Source organism: Vidua macroura, chromosome 5 (genome assembly GCF_024509145.1).
Source record: "Vidua macroura isolate BioBank_ID:100142 chromosome 5, ASM2450914v1, whole genome shotgun sequence".
Taxonomy (NCBI): Eukaryota; Metazoa; Chordata; class Aves; order Passeriformes; family Viduidae; genus Vidua; species Vidua macroura.
This window is the reverse complement of record NC_071575.1, coordinates 69,707,574-69,724,361: the sequence shown is the minus strand read 5'-3', so window position 1 is coordinate 69,724,361 and position 16,788 is coordinate 69,707,574. Positions and strand designations below refer to the sequence as shown.

Genomic DNA, 16,788 nt, shown 5'->3' with positions numbered 1-16,788 from the left:
CCACATTGCACCAGGTGATCTGCATCCATAATAACAGTATGCAAAAATGTGGTCATATGCAGTGATTTTTTTGTTTAATTAGGGCCACAAGGCAGGGTGGAATGGGCTGCCTTCAGTTCAGTTTCCCACATGGATCTGAGGGATCACATTTTGGACAAACGCTGTGGAATATCCTGCAAATTTATTATGAAGGAAAAATCTCATTATAAAACAACGCTAATATGCATTTTTGATGTTCCTGGCACTCAGCCATCCCTGTTGGAACTGGACCAGGGGCAGCAGCAATGTTTGGGAAGAAGGGAGGTGCTGTGCAATCACTCTTTAACTTTTGTGGCCAGACTTATTATTTTAAATAGAGCTCAGCAAAGCCACTTAGCTCTTCTTTGTTTTTCCAGGATACACAACCCTGCTGCTGTAGGGAATAATGCCAAAGACTTTCTCACCATTGGTGAGAATAAACTGTTTCTTTTGCAGCTGCAGAGGGCAAAGGAAAGACCTCAGCTGGACTTTGGGGCTTGCACAGAAAATGCAGTAGGAAAAGGGAGGTGACAAACACATCGATTTATGTCCTAAGAGAAGGGTATGAGAAGGATTGCAACTTGTAGGTCAGCACCCATCACCTTCCAGTGCTGTGTCTCTCAGGCTACATTTGATAGTGAACTAAAAATGTCCAGGAGATTACTCAGGCCAGATCAAGTAATTGTTTGGGTGTTTTAGCTCTGACTTGTTCCTGCACCAGGTCTCACATCACACCAAGGAGGGTGTGGATACAGCACAGAAGAGCTTGGCCCATTCTGGGTTCAGAACAAGAGAGTTCAGGTGTCACTGTGCTTCCCTGAAGCATCAGCCATGCTTGTTTTATTTGCTAGAGTTAAGAAGCATTTTCAAAGGAATGACCAAGTCCAGCAAGGGCAGTGTAAATTAAAGCTGACAGAGATGCAGTCTTTTCTCCTGGCAGCATCCTTTCTTATCTCTCCAATCAATTTATCCCTTCAGCAAAACCCACATCTTCCTTGAGCACTGCTCAGCCTTGGCATAGCATCTTGAAAATACTTTTCGGGGTGGGGGGGGGAATGGATTTTGTTTATGAAATATTGCTGAGAAACCCAAGGGAGAGCTGGGATTCCTCCTCACCCCACTGACCATGTTTGCCATCAGGTGACATCACGGAAACACCATCCACATCCCTGGGAAATCTGTTTTTTCATGAGTTAATCTCATTCTGCTCCAGCCTCTTATCGCTCACTGGCTTTGTGTGACATGTGAGACAGTGATCTTAGTATGATATAAAGACATAAAATGCTGAGCATCTGAAGCAGCTGCTCGTGCACCATTCAAAGAGCACACATACCCAATAAAACAGGCATTTACAGTGACTATAAATAGCTGGGAATAGCAGATAACTAATTATTTGAGTGTCAAAAAAACTCTAGGCAACCTCATGCGACATAATGACACATGTCATGGGTAATAACTCCCAGCCTGAGATGAGGATGGAATTTAAAAGAACTGGAGGTTTCCTGGGTTTGCCATAATGGTCAGTCTAATTTTTTTCCCATTTCAGTGCTAAATATTGGAGATGTTTTTTTGCTGAGTACTTATATATTCCACTTTGAAGTCAAGAGGTTCAGTCAGGTGAATTGGAATCCCTGAAAAGAAACTGCACCTGGACAGGGTGGTTCAGGAAGCCATTGTAAGTATTTATGGTATCTTTTGAGTTGTAGGAAAAGCTGTATTAACTTAAACTGCATAATAAATCTCTGTAAAATAAAAACTGCGTTTAACATCTCTGCAGGATCTCATATTTTCAATTTTTTGGTTTGCTGTTTCTCTTCTTTCTATGTATTTCTTGATGTGAAAAGTTTGCTCCCTCTATACTCATTTTCTACTACACCAAGCAGCATCACTTCTTGATTTTCACCACAATAAAGAATCATCATGACCTATAAAGAAAATATTAGATAATGCCAATACTGGTGGTTTTCTGCTTTCTCCTAAACTGGTTTTACTGAGCCTGCAGACAGACCTTCCTGTGAGCACCTCTATCCATGAACTTCCAGCATGTGCATGATAAACTCACAGGCTTGTCTTCCAAATATTTGTGATGCAGTTTAACTTCTTTTAATTTTTTAAAAATAAACTGTTGAAGATTACTAGCTGCCAAACCCAAAGGCAGTTATTATCCCCTTTATTTTCTTTTTTGTTTCTTTCTACAGAAGATTCTTCAGACACTTCTGTGCTACATCAGAGCAGTGTAGTTACTACAGTTACTCTGGTTACTACCCCTATTTCCAACCTGAAGGATTATTCAAAACAGCAGAACATAGAAACAGGTTGAGCATGTGATCCAACGTGTTCAGGAACAGGAGGAGGACAGCATTGCTCTGATATTAAATAGCAATTAAATAATCCACAAGCAATTAGCAGAACATATCTTCTTGGTGTTTTAGAGAGGGTCAGACAAAAATAAATAATTAAATAAATAAATGAGGGAAGTGATGTATTGGAAGTGCTGTGTGAAAAAGGAATGAAGCTACACCCAGCAGCCAGAGAATGATCAAAACAGTGAAAATTACTAATTTCAGCACATTCAGAATTATTAGTCCTGAAGGACTGAAGGGACCTCCAGAAGCCTGAGCAGAGTTATGATCTTTATAACCTGCAGGTGTCTGAGGTTAAATCCCAGGATTGCTCCTCAGGAACCTGGGCACTGCTCTTGAGAAGGACCTGTGAAATCATCTTATCCAAAGCTTATTAAATGCTCAACTCCACACAACTTCCTCTGCTCCCACCATCAGCTCTGTTTGCCTTTGTGGAAGAAAATTCTGTTTACTTCACTGTATTCTGGATCACAGCAGATCCTTGTGGTCACTAAAATTTGCTTTTTTCTTTCTTGCACATGGATATAAATAGGAGATTTTATGAAGTGATATGTTGCTAAGGATGGAATTGCAGAAAACACAAGCTGGGTCTTTTGCCTAATCTGTAGAGATTTTATCTCTTTAATTTTCATTATTTATAGGCTCCTGATATTTTCCTACTGGAAGAATCCCATCTAGACCAAATTCTGGTCAATTAAATATAACATTGATCTTCCTAATAACCTTTCATAAACCTTTTTTATACAGTTAACAGACCAGAATAAACTTATGTATCACAGAGTAAAACTCACAGGTTAAAAGGATAAATCAGAGGCATTCGTTTTGATACATCAAAATTGAATGCACAAGGACAGTGAAATGATTACAGATTAAGGTAACACTTGTGAGGTTTAGAAACTTCAACAGAAATTCAAATATTTTCTGCTACTTTAACATTCTTTCCTGCACTCCAGTCACAGAGAACAGATATCTCCGGGCTTTTCTACATGAGAAAATTGATGTCAAAAAGAAGTGCTGTCAATTCTTTGAGTTTAATTGGGTTTAACTTTAGAAGCATATAAAAAACGTTAAGTCTCACCTGTCTGAGCTGAAGAGGATTTTGCTTGGAGACTAATGGCTTAGCTAGTTTAGGTTTGGGTAAGTATTTCAGAAGGATTCTGAGCCTTAATGCTTGTGTAGTGCAGCTACCACTGGTGTGGTGTCAGAAGAGGCTCTTGAGAGAGAAGCCTGTGTCAACAGAAGTTTTCAAGCAGGAGGAAACTCTTTGGTGTGTTTTCTGGCACTGTGACATCAGGTGGATATGCCACAACTGTAGTTAAGATTTGCAGAACCTTTTTGTGTCAGCCTTACCCTGGGGAGCACCAGGAACAAGCAACTGTTCTTATTTATACAGCAGAAAAACTTTCTAAAGGAAAAAGAATCTTGTTAGCAATTCTTTTAGAAAAGTCTCCACACCGTGTGGCTTCAGGAGGAGGGAATTGCATCAGGATTGTGCATCCTTCCCTGCTGAATTCAGCTGCAGAGATCCTTCTCCACTGACATCAGCTCAATACAAATCATTTGTGCTGACAAGATCTTTAATTGGGATGGCTGAGAAATGATAAACCAAGACCCAGAGAAACATCCATTGCAAAAATCCGTTGGTTTTGCACCCAATTATTAAAAATTCCCATTCCCTGGTGCTTCTAGTGGGAAGCTGCCTGGGTTGGCAGACTTTCCTACTCCATAAGAATACAAAACTTAAGTCTGGGCAGCTGCAAAAGGATCTCAAATTTCTCCATAGACTCCTTCATGAAAAAAAAAAAAAGGGGAAAAAAAAAACCAAAAACACAAAAAACAAAACCAAACCTGAGAAATTCAACAGCATCAAATTATGAAGCAGAAGAGTGAAGCTAATTTCTACAAGATTGCCTATAGATCATATGTATTATAGATATATACAATAGAGATGTATCACATTATATATATATATTTATATGGACATGTAAGATATAAAATAGATATAGTATATATTTAATATGGTTTTATCTATAACATATGTAGTATATATTTATATGCTATATAAATATACTTACATATATATAAAAAGAGGGAGAAATATCTATATCCTAGACAGATATGTATTTCTACAAGTGTAAAATATCAATGATTTAATGACCCTGTGTGACATACATTAGTGCATATATTACATGCATCTGTGTAATTATATGTACAACTAAATACACTTACAAACAATTTCATGGCTCTGCATAGCAGTGTACAATTTGAAGGTATAGAAACATTAGGCATTGATTTCTCCCGAGCTAACAGGATTTGTGGCTGGATCCCTGCATCCCAGCAGGATGATTTAGAGCCAGGGAGGGACCTCTGTGCATGACAATTTCCCCCCTGTCGGGAGGCATCAGCTCACAGTTTGGAATTCCTTTTAAAACCCTCAGTGTGAAATGTGCCCTTCTGGGTAATTCTGGCTGCACATGCTCCAGCTGGATTCTTTGTGGGGATAAGGAAATGTAGCAGGGAGGGTGTGTTAAAATTCCTGATGAAGCATGAACTGAGCACTGCTCACTGGGAGGGGTTTCCCACTTCAGACCGGAGGTTTTGCACAGAGTTTGATCAGATCCATGATTAATATCGTCCAATACATAAAAGCATCCTTTTATAAAAGGATGCTTTATAAAAGCATACCTACAGGTAGGTAGGTAGGCCACCCCTGTGCACTCTGAAGAATCATCACTGGGGAAATTTCACTGCTTTCCTGGCCCTCTTACTACATCTCCAATATAAACAGGGCAAAACTCAGCCCAAAATTTGAATTAGGTTTCCAATTAAGTGGCTAAAAAGTTATGTCAGTGGTTTTTGGGTCATAGAGTCAAACTGTTCTCACAACGGTTCAGCTCTATTTTCTCTGTACTGCAGAGACAATGAACCCTAAATTCTTTCTCTTTGTAGGGTAGAAAGTACAAGAAAGATTAGTTTGGTACCAGCAGGACGCTTGAACAAGTCATCATTGTGCAGAAAAGACACTCCCAGGTGAAATCCATTGTAGAATACCTTGGTTTTTCACCTCTACCAGTCTCGTGGTGTTTTGAGGGTTCAACTCAAGGTAAAGCACAAATGATGGAGACCTCCCAGCTCCCATCTTCCTATCAGACCTCAGGATAAATCAGCTGGCAAAATCTCCTAAGCCATAATTCAAAATAAGTAATTTCTTATGACGTGGCCTCATCAGAATCACTTGACTGGAGCAAGGCAGAAGACCCTAAAGGCTCACTGTGCTCACTTCTGGCCATTTCTTAGACTTTCTTACCAATGACAAAGCACAGGAGAAGATTTTAAAAGAAAAAAAAAAATCAGAACAGCCTTGATGAGGATAATTTTTAGTATGTATAAGTTACAAGTTCACACCTGGCACTCAGCTCTTCTCAGGAAGCAGCACTGCTGCTTGCCCTCTCCAAGTGGCACTGAGAGAGACACTCCCAGTGTTATTTTTGTGCTCCTCAGCCTGAGCATCTGCCTGAAGAGCAGAATGGACTCCTTGCCTTCCCTCCCACTCAGGGTCTTCGTTTTTGCATCAGAGATTCTTGTGGTGTCTGGGATGTGACAGCCTCAAGGCTGACTTTCAAAGCTTGCTTGCTTCCAAGTTTATTATTTATGTTTTCCTGGATGCCACTCCAGACACTCAGTGCCAGGTGCTCAGGTACTTAGCAGGTGGTTTTGGTGGCCAGCAGCCAGAATCTCCAATAGAGATCTCATGGTTTGAGTGGCACCTTTGATAGATCTGTGTCTTGTGTAGTAATACAGCACAAAATACTTGTTTTTCCTTGCCTCAGTCTGCATCACGAACAGTCTGGAGAAGTAAACATGGAATATTACTCAGTGGACACCACAGACAAAATTTCACAGGGCTGCTGTTACACAGCCTGGCTCTAATTATATAATAAAGAGGTATTTAAAAATTATTTACCGTAAAAATGTATTTACTATAAATTTCATAACTCTCATCAAGATAAAGGTCAGACCCTGAGAAATGGCACTTCCTAACACCCAGCAAAAGGTTAAAATGAATAAAATCACTCAGCTTCTTAGAAGTAATGAGGAGGAACTCCATTACTTTTAAAGATCTTACCTTGGCACAAAGGTGATGTGAAGGAGGATCTAAGCAAACTCTCCACCTCTATTTCAAAAATTTTTAATGAGATACAGAAAATCTGAGGGAAGTCTCCAACTGCCTTTACTCAGAGTAAGGCTCTGGACTTCAGGCAGTAGGAGTCAGAAATTACCAGCTTGGGTCTTTCTCTGCTTGAATATTTGCAAGTTTTAGCTATTAGCTAAGATAAAGACCATCTGTAGTCTTTACCAAATGCTAAATATTTCTTTTAAGTGACTGTCATCATTGCTACTAAAGACCAGCCAGACTCTAATGCCTTTCTATCGGCTACTAAAGAAAACATTTGACTTCTCATGGATTTGAAGAGGATCACAGTGATTCACCTTAAGGAAAAAATCCTGATGAGAGCAGGTTTTAAGCTTTTAGGCTCATTCAGGCTCTGAAGATGACTTTTTTTTGAAGGCTTTATGGCACTTATCTCCTGTTCAAATTACTGTTTTTGTTAGTGCACCATGGAAACCCCATTCCTGACCCAGAACTCACTGTGCTGTCATCACCTCAGCATTCCAGTCCTGTTTCCCTGACTAGACACTGCAAAAGTGCTTCCACTCAGAATATCTGAACTCCTAGGGCTGGGACCCACCTAATTTTGTAATTAACTTTAAACTAATCCATCTAATCTGGGCATTTGTCTAAACAAATCACCCAGTCTCCCTTTAGTTTGGCATAAGAACAAATTATTTCCAAAGCCTGGAGAATTTCCTCTCTGGTAGGGAGAATGGATGTCTTGTAGAGGCACTGATGTGCCTCTCCCTGCTCCCTGTGTCACAGATTCATGCTATCACCCAGATTAAGAAAAAACAGTCATTCCAATAAAAAGTTGGCCAAAGACTCCCAGTGCTGAGAAGTTGGTCCCTGTGTCCTAAAAGACCTAAAGGTTGGGGGTAGTTTTCTATGGACAGAGGTGGAAATAACCCCCACATTTCATCTCTCTGAAGAAGATGCCTTCAGCTTTGTCCTTTGTTGTCACCCTGGATCTTCCCCAAACCTGCAGTCCTCACCCTGTTGTCTGTGCTATCCCACCAGCATGCAATAAAACATCCTGCAAAAGCTTTCTTGATTCTGTGTTGCTCAAATTAGGTCTTTCTTATGTTGACTTTAAAGAAAATCTGCTGAACTGCTGACTCTTGTTGGGGTTTGACTCTTTAAAATGTGTAACGTGGCTGCTTCTTTGTCCCTCTTAATTGACCTCCTGCAGAAACTCTGACGGTTTCTGTGCAAATTCTAAAGAACCTGGAAACCATCACTGTAATGTAGGCAGTTTCCCTTTTGCCTGTGCAAGTTTTCTAACATTATGTGTGTGAGAGTGACCTTTAAATTGAGAGATTTCTCTTTTAAGCCACCTCTGTCTAAATGAATATTTCTGTCTCGGCAACAGAATTAAATTTGTCTCCTTCTCCAAATGAAGTTCAAGATTTCTTCACTTACAAACTGTTGCTAAAACTGAGGCTCTTGCTAAGAAACCACCATGGAATGTGCTAACAAATAAGGAGCATGGATGGTCAGACAAATCCCAATTTACCTCCAAGTTTAAATTTATGTGCTTAGTGGAGCAGAAGTATCCACCTAAGGGAGTGGGCAGGGCTGGGAATTGGAGGGTCATGCTGTCATGCAACCTTTTGAGCTTCAGCATGAGTTTATACCAGTCTAGGATGACTACATGGCAACCTCGTGCTCCAAAAACAATTCTCACACTCCAAAAACAATTCCCTTTTTTAAAAAAATCTTTTTTTTTTAAGATGATACTAGATTTACTCCTGCACTCATACACTCCCTCAAAGGAGCAGAACCTGGTGAAATCTGGGTCTGGCACAAAAGGAATGGATAGGAATGGGCAGCTGGAGGAGGGAAAGGAGTGGAACAACTTGCACCAATTATCAGACTGAGTTAGGCTGGTGTGAAGCTGCAAGCTCAGAGCACATTTGGTGAGCCCAGTGGGCTGAGCAGGTTGACAGCCAAGTCTCTGACACAGATATATTTGTGTGTAGACCTCTTGCCTTACCCAAAATCTCATTAACCTCCTGACCCAGGTAGCTCCTGCTAAGATCTAACTCATTTTCCCCCCTTCTCCTTCCATCATTACCCCCTCAAAACTGTTTCTGTTTAATATCTTGCCTTTAAAGCTACCTCTTCATTTTCCCTTCTGCCAACACATCACCTTCAGTGCAAAGGTGCTAAAGAAGATGTATTTTCCCTGCAAACTCTATATCTCAGCAATATGAGTTCTCATCAAGCAGTGATGCCATGCTGGGGAGGGGTGTTGGGTTAGGATTTGATCTCTTTTATTTGCACAAGGTGACCAGGAAGATTTGTCTACATGCCCCTGCAGGGGTAGGAAGGTTTTGGAGCCTGCAGTGAGGCTCAGTCACCTAAAAGTCATGAATGTAAAGACAGCTTCTGTTATTTATTTCTTATTTTCAAATGTGACAAAAACAAACAAACAAACCTTTCCAAATCAGCACCTCCTCACTGATTGCCATTGGATGAAGTGAGTGCATTCCCTGTGCCAGTGGCTCCCAAACCTCTGAGCAGCCACAGACCTCTGTGAACTCTAAAATTCCCCGTGGTTCAGGCTCATTAGAACTGACAAGTTCTGCAAATTGCTATGCTTAATTTGATTTTGCATAAAAGCTTCAGACCACAAAGGGCAGTCCCCTGGACCACGTTCTGGACTGAAGTAATGACTTGCAGGTGAAGCCTTCCTGGAAAACAACTGCCTCTATTCCATGTACAAGTCAAAATGCAGGATTCTGCACTTGGGATGGAGAAATACCAGGCACAAATGTAAACTGAGGAAGGAGTGGCAAGAGAGAAGCCCTGCAGGAAGGGATCTGAGGTGCTGGTTGGCAGAGACTCAACAGGAGAGGGAAATGCTGATGCCTTTGCCCTGGTATCCAGTGTTGACATGTGGGAATGGTTCAAAACTGTGCCAGGGAAGATTTAAAGTGGACATGAGGAAGCATTTCCTCACTGAGAGTGTGGTCAAAAATTGGAAAAGGCTCCCTAGAGCCTGTACTCAACATCCCAGGCCTGTCAGTGTTAAGGAATGATTTGGAAAATACCCTTAATAACATGATTTATCCTTTGGCCAGCCCTAAAGCAGTCAGACATTTGGACTAGCTGATTGATGTAGGACTCTTGACTCTTCCAAATATTCTATTCTATTCTATTCTATTCTATTCTATTCTACATTTTTAATTAAGTCATTTAGAAAACAAAATCTTTTCTGAGCCTAAAACAGGTCTATAATTGCCCGTGTCCCAACTTCCTCACTGGTGTAAGACAGGCTTGGCAGCATTTTGCACAACCTGCATCTCATGCTGTCACTGTTCTCTAGCTGCCTCATCCCACAATGTAAAGTGACAAACAAAAATCAAGATTTAAGTTTTCCTGTCAATTAGAAACTCCAGGTAGAAAGAAAAGAAGAAACTAAAGCCTCTGTCTCAGATGAGCGAGATACAGGATATTGTTATTTTTATATCACTCAATCATTCATGACTTGAGCTATAAAAAGTCCTAAATTCCTCATGGTCCCATATTGAGATGGAAGTTAATGCTTCATTAGCAGTAAAAGCTTCAGGTTACGTGAGTGAGTAACCTTTTGTTCAAACATGATGCCTGACATTTGCATAACTACGTCTATCTCTGAGTTATTGAGATGATGTGACTCACCAAGCTCTTGTAAACAGGTTTTTTTCTTTCCTGCCTCCTCTCATACATCCTCACACTTTGCTTTCTCACAGCTGTCTGGTAGGGCAGTGACATTTTTAGGCTTCATCAGCTTTTCACATCGAAATAATCCCTCTCCTGTACCTGGCAGCTGCTCCTGGAGATCAGAGAGCCCAAACCAGTGATGCCTCACCCAGCTGAGCACCTGGGCTGCATGGGGTGCTCTGCAGAAAGAGCAAGGCAGAGATGAAATCACCTTCTCATGGTGTCCCAAAGGTCTTTGCAGTGGAAAGGTGACCTGGAAAATCCCTTCTATAACCTCCTTCTGTAATTACTTGCATGAGTTTACATGTAACATTATTATCAAGACTTTTTAGCCTCAAGCCATCTCTGAGCTCTGCCCAAGAACAAAATAACCTTGGGGGAGCAATGGGGGTGCTGAGGATCTTCTTTTAAGTGGTGACTGATTCTGTACCACAACATGAGGCTGATTAGAGCAATTTGAGGCTTGGAAATAGTAATAGAAAAAAATATGGCAGGAAAATATATATCAGAAAATGTAAATCTTCCATAAAATTAACCAGTTCCCTCTTCAATACAACCAAAGACTGCTCTGAAATGTCACTGATTGAATGAAGGTTTGAACCACCCTTTGACTGCCAACCAAACATATCTGTGGTTCCATTTCTGCTGTGGCTTTATTGGAGTATTCCAATTTCATTTCATGCAGAATGTTTTTAATTATTTCTGGAATGCAAGGGTTTTTAGGTAACTAAATTTCTGCCTGTAGAAAACACCAGAGGGACTGGGTCAGAAAGCAATCTTCTCTGGTAACAACCCACCTCAGAATTAGGGAGTATGAAGTATGTCTTTCTCCCTCCAGAACCTTCCATTTGCTTTGATTTTACAGCTTTTGGTTCTCTGTTCACTGTTTAGATTTTAAAAGCCAAGGAGTTGCCACTTGATTAGTGAATCTCAGAATGGCCAGATCTAGGTCTAGTCTGATGTTTGCATCTTTGTCTGTTTTGTTCTCTGTTCCACAAAATTTGTCCAATGGAAGGAAGATCTTTCCTCAGAGGGAGGAAAAAGCAGATTTGGCACTTCGCAACTTGAAAACTTTCTGCAAATGATGTTCCAGGCAAGTGTTTGCAAGCTACAGAAAAGGCTTTCACTGGCTTTAATAAAAAATCCTATAATCATTAATAATTGCAAAATACCTCTAAGATCATTGAATCCAAACATATTTATTTACAACTTACAAGACAGTGCTTCCCTTTATGTCACAGTTTCTGAACATGATCCTTTTCTTCATTTCACATCCACTACAATGTCCTGTACATCAAAATTAGGATAAATCCATTTCTAGCACATCCTCCATGAACCTTCCTTCCTCGTGGTGTTCTTGTGGCCTTTGGATGTGACAATTGCTGTAATGCAGGGGTCACCCTTAGAGCTCTCTAGTGTTGCCTGAGTAGTTATTTAACTTTATTTCCATCCAAACTGAGCTGCTTTGGGTCTCCATGGCAGTTCTACCTCCAGGAGGATGCACTGCCAGAGACAACGACACCCAGGAGAGCAAAGGAATCCTGGGGAGATCCTAAGGGTGACTGCTCTGCAGAGAGCAGAGAGCAAACCTCAGAGAAAGGTTTTGGGGCTACACAGGTGGATAAACCTTCACCCAGCTGAAAGCAGAAGGCCTTTGGGGCTGGGTACTTGCAGTTAACTTTTGAGGATTGGGTGGATTCTGTCATGGAAGATGTTTGGGAACTGACACCCTGTGGAGGCTGAGCTGGAGCAGAGGCTGGGCAGAGCTAAAGAATAAAGCAGGGATTTATTCCAAGGATCTCCTCCATGGATCCACCTTGGGCAGCACCAGAGCCCAGCCAGGGCTGCAGCCAAGAGGAACCAAAATGGTCCCAAAATGCACGAGCGCTCCCGGGGGCTCTCACTGGGATCAGCTCTGCTCCATTTGCACCTTGCAGTTCATTGTCCCATTCCAGCTTTAGCCCATGCACTCCCATCCTGCTTGTTTTTCTCTCTCCAGCCCACGCTGTTTGTGCTCCTGGGCCTGAGCTTTGGATCATTTGTCCTTGGTGCCCAGCTGGAGCAGGAATTGTTTTGTCTCCCTGCTCTGTGCAGAGAGCTCACCATCCCATAATATGAAGCTCAGAACTACACACTAAAGCAGTACAGAATGTGAAAAATATAAAAGCTAAACCTGAGGCATCAGCACAAAGGAGCTGGTCAGGGGGATGTGAATAGGCATCCACCAGCCAGGCAGGGTGAGCTGGCAGTCTCCAGGGAGATTTGGATTCAGACAGATTTTTTTCAGGATTTTAGCTGAACTAAAAGTCCTCAAGGCCACAGGTATGGCCACAGGTACACCTTCAAGAGCCAGCCCGGGCTCCCTGTGCAGCCCATAGGGCAGGTATCTCCAGTGGGACATAAATTCATCTCTGTCTGGAGCAAGGGCTCGTCTACCCAGAAAAAGGTCACTGGCAGCAGCTTGTAATTGGCTGCTCAACAGCAATCATCCATACATAGAAAACAAGTTTACATATTTTTTTCCTGCCTATTAGCAAGCATTCCCAGTCACATGCTGGAAAATAGGCAGGAATCTAGTTCAGGCAACATGTTAAAATGCTGTCAGCTGTGAGCTCCTTACATTTTCTCTTCAGGCGTCCATAAATATTCAGTGTTCTTGTCCTGAAGGGCAGTTCTTTTAGACTTAAGGATGTCTTGACATCCTTAAAATCTGAAATCTGCCAAAAGTACTGGTGAACTTTGTCTCTTCCAGACCCATGGGGAAAGGTAGGTGTTCAGTCCAAGGTCCCTGTTGCAGCAAACCCAGTTCCAGACTTAATGGGGCAAGCATAAAGTAAAATCAGGAACAAAAAAATGCTTTTCATGGTCATATTTGGGATGTGACTACAGGAACATCTGAGCTGCCATGAAAAGGCAGCATCTGTCACACACTTTCTTCTCATTTCCTCTTTCCTGCTGCCAGATCTTCTGTCTTCTTTCCTGCTCTGCCTCCCCTTTGTATTGAAGCTGTTGCTTATCAGAGCGCTCTGGTCTTGCTTAGCTTGTTGAACTATATGGAAAAACAGTTCATTATCCGTTTTTTTTTGGAAGGAGGGATGGAGGGGAAGGTTCATTTTTTGCCAGGCTAGGGAGTTGTGCTGGCCCTCAGCATCATTTGATGAGTTGGTAAAATATATACAACATCAACATGTGACCAGAGATGGCAAAAATAGAAAAGTCTGGGGGTGTGGAATGGGAAATTTACTTTGTCCTGTGCAATTTTAACTTCTGATTTGTGGATTTCTTCCCCTGAAACTGTATTTACTGCTGCGAGAATCCCTTGACTTGCATACAGTGAAGCGTTGGACAAAAGGTGAGGTTTGCCTTTTCCATTTGCAGGTTCTGATTAGAAAAAGTAGTTTGCCCTTAGAGCAGTAATTGGAACAAATCTCCATGGAGAAGGTAACAGAGCCCTCAGCAGAAGGACAGCAATTAGTCTCTGATCTCCCTTTGCTTTAGGATGAGGTCACTTATGAGCACTGATGAAGATATGGACAACACCGTCCTTCTGTAGAAAAAAGATTTGTCCTGATTTGATGTTTCATACCAACCAAAAGAAGATGCACCTTATCTGTTTGCTTTGGGGGTTTTTTTGTGTGTGTGTGTGTTTCATTGCGTGAGTGTGTGTCAGGGGGTTTTTTTGCTTTGGTTTGGGTTTTTGGGAGGTTGTTTTTTTGTCAATGCATCATCAGTTGTCTCAGAGATTGGACTTTGGGCCCTGTCTGCAGGAAGGAGGTGGCATCTGGATCCCAGAGAAAGCTGGAGCCCATGAAGTTCCTCTCAGGGGGCTGACACAGAGGCTTCCTAAACACCAACCTTTTTAAAGTAAACTGTAAAAGCTGATTCTTACCACGTTTCTTAACCTCACATTTTTCTGTTTCTTTGCACCACATTAAGGAGCCATTCCTAGTCCTATAATGCTCCATGGAGTTACACGCAGGATTCCCATCCTGGTAAACCAAAGAGACAAAATTTTTACTCAACAAAGTTCATGTGAACAGAGAATTTGCTGGTTTCTCTGTAGAATAGGACTGGTGGCAAGCTCTCCCTTGATTTACATGTGCTTTACCCAGACAATCCTTCCTGGAGAATGGGAAGTAAATTCTGATCAGCCTGATACACTCTCCTTCCTCTCAGATTGGATACTCAGCTCAACAGGAGGAAAAGAATTGGCTTTAAAATTCAGCAGGTTGTTTCTCCGTTTAAATTGGTGATTTGGATTCCGGTTTGGAGCATAAGGAAGCATAAATTATAACACAAATGAGAATGTGGGAGACAGTGTAGGAAAATTCTGTATTAAAAAAAAAAAAAAAAAGAAGCAGAGAGGGAGCAACATTTGGGGAATAAAAAGTAGGGCAGATTTTGAAATATTCTCAAAACCATTTAACACCATCTGTCAGGGGTTTGTGTTGCTAGGGATTTATCATCTCCTATCTACAAAATCCTCTGGCTAGTGAAAACAAATTTGGGAAAAGATGATTAAACTTCTCCTACCCTTGTATTCCCAGCCCCACGCTGTCACCAACCAGCTCATCTTCCTTCATGTGCTGGGAGGAGGCATCTTCTGAATCCATGAGCAACTCTATGGAACAACCAGCAATTTGCAGAAAATCCTAACTAATAGTTGCAATCTCTTTTAACTTGCCACAGCATAGCTTGATTTTGCAGTGCTGACAAAACAACCCCTTCACAACCCAAGGGTCAGCCGAGCTCTGAATGATAATATCCCTGAGGCAAAGGATTGATTTACAGAGGGGGAACAAATGCACAAACCCAAAAGCATTGGTAACAGAAACCTCACAGGCAACCCCCAGGGCTTTTTCACTGCACATCCTGGAAACATTTTGACCAAATCCTACCTTGTATATTTTTAAATCCTATTGATCTCACTTGGTCTGGAGGTTGCCTTTTCAAAAGTCCAACTGATAGCAGTCTGAAGTGCTGCTCTAGTTGTAAAATGATGATGTTATGAGCAAGTGCTCATATTGCACCCATATTGCAGGTGGGTGTAAGGTGCTGGAATAATCTCCTTGACTAGAAATGGTTAAATGCATGCAAGTTTCAATACCATTTTTATTTCAAATAAGCAATAGAGTCAGTTCCTAATTGCTGTAACACTGCCTTTGGGGGTGAGCTAGAACATTATTTGCTTCCACTCAGTAGGTTTCCCTGAACTCCTGTACGCCTCGGGATAAAACACGAGGTCTCCTTACAGAAGAGCAGAGAAGGAACAACGCTTGGGGAATAAAAAGCATTCAGTGGAATCCCGGCCCTAACGAGCTGTAGGAGATGTAAAACCCTCCAGGTCTTCTTTATCCACAGACAAGAATGTAGACACAGCTACACTAAATATCCCACAGGGGCATTTCTGCAGAATAAAAGAAAAAAAGGTAATTTGTATTCTTGTACATTTCAATGCAATGGAAAATAATTAAAAATTAACTGGATGTTACCTTTGTGAAAAGCTTGTTTAAATAATCTAGTTTAAAAAAAAAAGTGTTTCAATCATTTTTTTACAGCCTCTACCATTTAAGCTGTTCTAATAAACTAGTTATTTCAACTCCTCTTTAGGCATTTAGTAGCCTGCTATAAATGTCTTAGAAATGTGCCTTTAGATTGAATGTTGTTCTTGATGTCTTTTTTCCTTTCTGAAAGCAAATTATAGACAACATGCAAATGCAGTAATCAGAGAGGGTTTTTAAATAAAAGTGTGTGTGCTGAGACAATTAAATTGTAATTGTCTGATAACAGAGGCTCTGGAATGCCAACTGAATCCCGGGAAGTGCAATGAAGAGTGCAATACTGCCATTAATTATTCTGTGTGCTGGGGAGATGGGCCACAGTTTGCCAAGGGCTGCAGGTTGGTCTGATTCAAGTATGTAAACGGGGTCAGATCCATGCTCTGTGGTGACATCAGTCCTTCCAGGGACTTGTTTTTAGGGAAAATAAGGCTAAATGTTTGGATAAGGAGGGCTGGTAGGTAGAAAGGGTCCTAATTTGAGGAAAGAGTGAGAATGGAAGTAGGAGACTAAAAAAAGTAGGAGCACAGCATGTGGTGGAGAGGGCTGGGAAGTGGGAGTGGGCTTCCATCTCTAGATGAATTTAAAACTCTGGATATAATTTTTATTGGTGTTTTCCCCAGCTAATTTGGGTAAGACCTATTCTCAGTGCATGAGTGTACATTGGTATTTCTGAAGATTCCAAGACCTTGCACTCCTGTCTTGCAGTGTGGCCAACAGAGGTTTTCTGCCATTTGGAACCTGAATGTGCCATTCTTGGCACAGCTGAGATGCTGTTTTGACACCAATGCAAAGGATGAAGTGGTGTGTGTTTGCTTGCCACCAGCCAGACACTCAATGGCTCATTTTTCATTCATTCTGCCTCCAAAGCAAAGCTCTGTGTGTGTCTGCCAGACCTTCTTGCTTGGGTATCCCTGACAAATGACAGCTTCAACACAGGAGCAATGTGGTCTTTGGTCATAGACAG

At 41.5% G+C, this 16,788-nt stretch overlaps 1 long non-coding RNA gene across 1 annotated transcript; it reads right to left on the bottom strand.

Moving 5' to 3' along the window:
• Positions 1 to 1,679: 1,679 nt before the first annotated feature.
• Positions 1,680 to 3,596, bottom strand: LOC128807923 (uncharacterized). The gene is made up of 2 exons (XR_008437314.1): positions 3,460 to 3,596; positions 1,680 to 1,943 (listed from the first exon to the last, which is right to left on the bottom strand). It is a non-coding gene; the product is annotated as an uncharacterized LOC128807923 (long non-coding RNA).
• Positions 3,597 to 16,788: the final 13,192 nt, after the last annotated feature.